We start from the raw sequence: 6000 nt of genomic DNA on the forward strand, positions 1-6000 counted from the left end.
CACAAAATTGGAAAAATGAAAATAATACCTGCAGAAGAAAATGTAATAGAGACAATATTAGAATGTGCTGAAATGGACAGATTGAATATGAAGGATAAGGAGGAAACAGAGTACTTTTTAACTTGGGAACTATTTTATCAATGGTTAGAAAATAGAAGCAGAAGTTAGAAATTTAAAATTAAGGAGGCTATGTAAATAAAAATGAAGCGTGTAATTAAATAATGAATGTTCAATAAATGGGATAAGGAAATATGATTATTAGACTTGGAGGATAATGGTGATGTGATATGATATATATAAGGTTTGATATTAACTAATTATATGATAAAACTGAACAGAGTGTTTAATTAAATAATGGATAAGCGAAGATTATGGTGAATAGATGTAGAGAAATAATGGTTATAATTAATGTGTGTATAAGGTTTGTTACTTGTACTTAAAAGAGATTGTACCCAGACAGTACACTATCATTGTGGATATGGAAAATGTATATATAACAAAGGAAATTGCATAATAATAAATATTTTTTTAAAAAAGAAATCAAGGTAATACTCACATATATATTTGCTTTTGTGTGAGTGTTTATGTCCTTTCTTTTTCTTCTTTTTCTTCTTCTTTTCCACCTCTGTTTCCATGTTTGGCTCTATAAGCACCAGGGGAATTTACACTTTTTAAGACTCAGCTGACAAGATAGAAGTCACTCCTTTTACTAAAACAATGGACAATAGTATGCCGGTCAAAGGCTGTTTTGCTGCTTCTATCTGAGGAAGGAGACGTTCTTTAAATGCTCTATCTTGAAGGGGGATTTAAGAGGCTGCTATTGGTGGACTAAAGGTTAAAGAGCCACCATTGTCTCCTGCAATTTAGAATTCATTGGCAGGAGCATAGTCCTAAACTCCCTGGGAGGGAGGAAATATAGCTAGAGTTATATTTGTCCAACCCAGAATTATCTGGGATTTGGACCAGTACCTATATCAAATAAATAAATTCACTTTTTGGAAGTAAAACCCAGAGGCCAGAGAACTTCCTTCAAAGTAAAGTAAATTTGGTCACTCATATCGAATCAAAATAAGGTTTGGTTTTATACTTTTATAATGTTGGCTTTAGGATTATCGGCCCCCCAAGTGGGCTTTACAATTCACAGGCAGAAATTCTCAATTTGTGTAGCTGAGAGTATCCCAAACAAATGCTACAAGTAGCAAGGCTCATTGGAAAATAAGTATGGAATGCATCAGGCTACAATTGCTAGTAGGATTACTTGAAAGCAAATACCAGGAACTTGCTGTCAGTTTGGATGAAGGATCAGTTGTGACGTTTAGGACAATTTGGAGCAAATGATCATTTGTCCGTGGTGTTATAAAGATGGTTCTAACTTGGGCTGTTACAAACCAAATTGCTAAGCCAAGTTGTACATGAGATCTATTGCTCTAGCTGCATTTTGTAAATATCAGTTACACTTTCCCACAAACAAATCAGTGATACATTCCCGCAAACAAAAAAATTCTATAATGCATGAAACTAAGGTTTAAATTAGGTTTTACAAGCTATGGTTCTTCTCTTTCAAGCATGAAATAATTTATAGGTGAGGCTTTGGAGAACCGGTCAAGGCTACCCCTTTGGGTTACAGTGAGACTAGAAGAAGAAGAAGAAGAAGAAGAATAGAAATGCAATATTTCGAGAGAGAGAAACTGTGACTTGACCAAACTCTCGTGCACTTAGGAAGGAGGGCATATCCCCGAGAAGGTGCATACTTTGAATCTGGGATTTTCTTCATACAGTCTCCAGCCAGAATTAAGAAAAAGTCAGGCCTGCAATCTTGAAGAGCTACTTGCAGTCAGTGGCTATTGTTGGTGTGGAAGCCGATTCCAGAGGCAATTCAATCCTGGTATTGTGTGTGAGAGAAAGAAGGTGAAGAAATTCCCTCCCTAACAATTCACAGAGTACATAGTAGATGCAGATAGTAGAGTCCTCTGTCGGGCAATATTTTCTCTTATCGGTGTGAAACAGTTAAGCACTCAGCTCGATGGCAGTAACTGTGAGAGGGAACTTGGAGTCCTAGTGGGCTAAACACTTAAACACAAGCCAGCCATTGCAGCAGCTGCCAAAAAAGCCAACACAGTTCTAGGCTGCATTAAGAGAAGGATAGAAATCAAGTTCACACAAGTGTTAATACCACTTTATAATGCCGTAGTAAGACCACACCTAGAGTACTGCATCCAGTTTTGGTTGCCACAGTATATAAAAAAAAAGATGTTGAGACTCTAGAAAGAGTGCAGAGAAGAGCAACTAAGATGATTAGGACACTGGAGGCTAAAACTTACGAAGAACATTTGAAGGAACTGAGTATGTCTAGTCTAATGAAAAAAAGAACCAGGGGGTGACATGAGAACAGTGTTTCGATGTCTAAGGGGCTGCCACAAAGAAGAGGGAGTCAAAGCACCTGAAGGCAGGGCAAGAAACAAAGGGTAGAAACTAATCAAGGAGAGAAACAACTTAGAACTAAGGAGAAATTTCCCATTAGTTAGAACAATTAACCAGTGGAACAACTGGCCTCCAGAAGTTGTGAATGCTCCAACACTGGAGGTTTTTAAGAAGTATTGGACAATCATTTGTCTGAAATGGTGTAGGGTTTTCTGCCTGGTTGGACTAGAAGAACTCCAAGGTCCCTTCTAGTTCTGTTATTCTGCTTGGAAGACTTACCACATGTCATTCTTGCCACATGTCATTCTCACTTGCATAGCACAAGAAACGACTTGCTTGTGCAAGCAAAACATCTGCTTTTTTTTTACAAGTTTTATCGTGTTTTTTGTTTGTTTGTTTGTTGGTGGATTAAAAAGGTAAAGGTTCCCCTCGCACATACATGCTAGTCGTTTCTGGCTCTAGGGGGCGGTGCTCATCTCTGTTCAAAGTCAAAGGGCCAGAGCTGTCTGAAGACGTCTCTGTGATCATGTGGCTGGCATGACTAAACACTGAAGATGCACAGAATGCTGTTTCCTTCCCACCAAACATGGTCTCTATTTTTCTACTTGCATTTTTACCTGCTTTCGAACTGCTAGGTTGCTAGGCAGAAGCTGGGACAAGTCACGGGAGCTCACTCCGTTACACGGCGCTTGGGATTCGAACTACAGAAATGCTGAACTTTCTGATTGACAAGCTTAGTGTCTGAGCCACCGTATTCTCCCCCTTTTTTGTGGATTAATTTAGGCTAGCAAAATCCTCTTGCATCATCCTTGGTTGCTAATATAGTATGTTAATAAAGGAAACATGTACCATTAACAGGAAAACAAGTTCCTTTTATTAAAAAAAAACCTTGTTTATTAAAATGCAAAACCAATAATGAGTTATACAGATATTAATGAACCGATGGAACAGTGCACAGCGTTGTGGCTGATGATAGGTATATGCTGAATTAATGGCAAAAAGATAATTCCTTGAAGTATTATCTGTTCCTTCAGGAGAAAATTCTGCAATTTTGCTTCCAGCAGGCAAAATGTGGTTCAGAGCCAGGATTAAAGGTTGTTGTTGTTTTTCCAAGCAGGCAGGAATTTCCATTTGCCTTCACTGCACATGTGATTTCTGGCTAAAAGAAGATGAGTCAGATCTGTGGAATTGCTTTCAGGGTAAAAAACGAAATCTTCTTGCCAAAGTAAAATGAGGACAGCACGATTTCGATGGGTGATTCACTTCGCCTCTCAATACACAACAGATCCAGGCTGGATCCATAGATCTAATTACCCAATCCCCTGGGAGTGAATTCATCTGCAGGTTCTGAGAATAATACATCTGTAGGGTTGTGCCCCACCTCAACAAAACCTTACAACGGTTCATATCAGGGATGGGCTTCAAAAATTTTAGAAAAAAAATGGGGAATAAGTTGTCAAGATACAATATTAGATAAAATATTTTTAAGATCTGAGAAGAAACCAATAAAGAAACTGTACAACTATTTACTAGATTATAAAATGTATGAGGAGCAGGTTAAAGAACCAATGTTAACTTGGGCTAGAAATTTCAGCCATAACATAAATTTGGATCAATGGCAGCAATTTTGGGATTGGGATAAAAAGATTACATTAGCCACATCCTACAAAGAAACCCTGTTTAAGATGTTTTACAGATGGCATCTCCCACCTACCAGGTTAGCCAAAATGTATAGCTCTCAATCACCTGTATGCTGGAAATCTTTGAAAGAACGGGCACCTATTATCATATGTGGTGGGAGTGCAAGAAAATACAGGGACTTTGGCACAAAATATGGCAATGGTTAAAAGAAATGTTGGATCTAAAAATAAATTATACACCATAAATGTTTTTATTGGGAATAATAAACGAGAATTTTAAAAAAGCAGATATATACCTAATCATTCATGTTGTTACAACTACAAGATTATTAATTGCCCAAAAATGGAAGTTAAAAAGAACAACAAATGATGAAGCAATAATAGAAATTTTTTTTCAGTGCACTGAGTTAGATAGTATGACGTTAGAACTGAAGAAATGAGATACTTCAGAATTCTATGCAATATGGGAAATTTTTTTTATGAAAGGGATATGAAAGGAAGTTAAAAATGTGAAATAGAATTTAAGAAGATATTATATTGCAACATAATGTCTAAGATAGAAATTGATACAAAGATTACAATGTGTGTGTGTGTGTGTGTGTGTGTGTGTGTGTGTGTATGTGTATACATATACATATACATATACATATACATATACATATACATATATATATATATATATATATATATATATATATTCTTAAGTTTTCGCGGGTACTTACATGTATGGCATTCAGCTTTGTTCGGGTATTTTCCCACATCATTGGCCAGTAAAAGCCTGATGATGGCAGATGAGATTCTGCCAAAATGTTGCTACAACTTTAAAAGCACAACTACAATGATGTGGGAAAATACCGAACAAATGTGAATGCCATATATATATATATATATATATATATATATATATATATATATATATATGTATGTATGTATGTATGTATGTATATGTATATGTATATGTATATGTATATATGTATGTATGTATATACAAATGTTTATATTGTTTGATGATATTTTGTTCATATAACAATGTAAAGACTGAGATATGTGTCAAAAAGATCACCACATTCAATGTTTTTAAAACCTAATTTTCAATGAAACTCATTATTTAAAAAAAATTAGCAATGGGTCCTCTGCCTAGTTGCTGGGTGGGTGTGGCCATGGTGGGTGTGGCCTAGTCGGCCTCCTGCACCACAATGGTGGGGCTGTTTTCACCCTCCTGGGCTCCAGAGGCTTTCCTCAAGCCTCTGGGAGGGTGAAAACAGCCTTCCCAGGCTCTGGAGGCCAGAAATGGGCCTGTTTCTGGCCTTCCAGAGCCTCCAGGAGGCCCGCTTTTTGCCCTCCATGTGGACCCTGCATTTACATCGCATCGAAAACATGCCACGTGGAGCAGGGGTGGGACGCCCAGTTCTGTGGGCGTCGCTAGGTGGGAATGGCTAGGTGGGCATGGCCATGTGACTGGGTGGGCGTGGCTTTTTTTGCAGGAACCCATCCATTTCTTGGGCCTTCTGGGCCTCAGGGAAGCCTCCTGGGCAAAGCAGTAAGTAAGTGAGGGGAATCCTGGCACAGCTGATCATAGGAACAACAGCTGATTGTCAGGAGGGAGAGAAAAAAGGAAATACCTTAAGGAGTGACTGGGTGGGGAAGAACACAGTCAGATGATGTTGGACATGCACGCAATGTTGCACATGCACGATAAGGATTGACTGGGTGGGGAGTGGAGGGGAGGGCGGAGAGGGGCGGGGCCAGCCAGGGGCACAATTTGCTGGTTTTCCAAACTGTGCAGAATCATAACAACCAGTTCTATAGAACCGGTCTGAACCGGTAGAATTCCATCCCTGCCGTGGAGACTCTGAAAGTAGTGGGGCAGGGTGGGTGGGGCCAGCCAGGCGTGAGAATTGCAAGTACACTGAACCGGCCATAAAAATAGCTACGGGCT

The sequence above is a fragment of the Pseudonaja textilis genome, chromosome 4, assembly GCF_049901715.1.
Source record: "Pseudonaja textilis isolate UNSWEBS1 chromosome 4, rPseTex1.2, whole genome shotgun sequence".
NCBI lineage: Eukaryota > Metazoa > Chordata > Lepidosauria > Squamata > Elapidae > Pseudonaja > Pseudonaja textilis.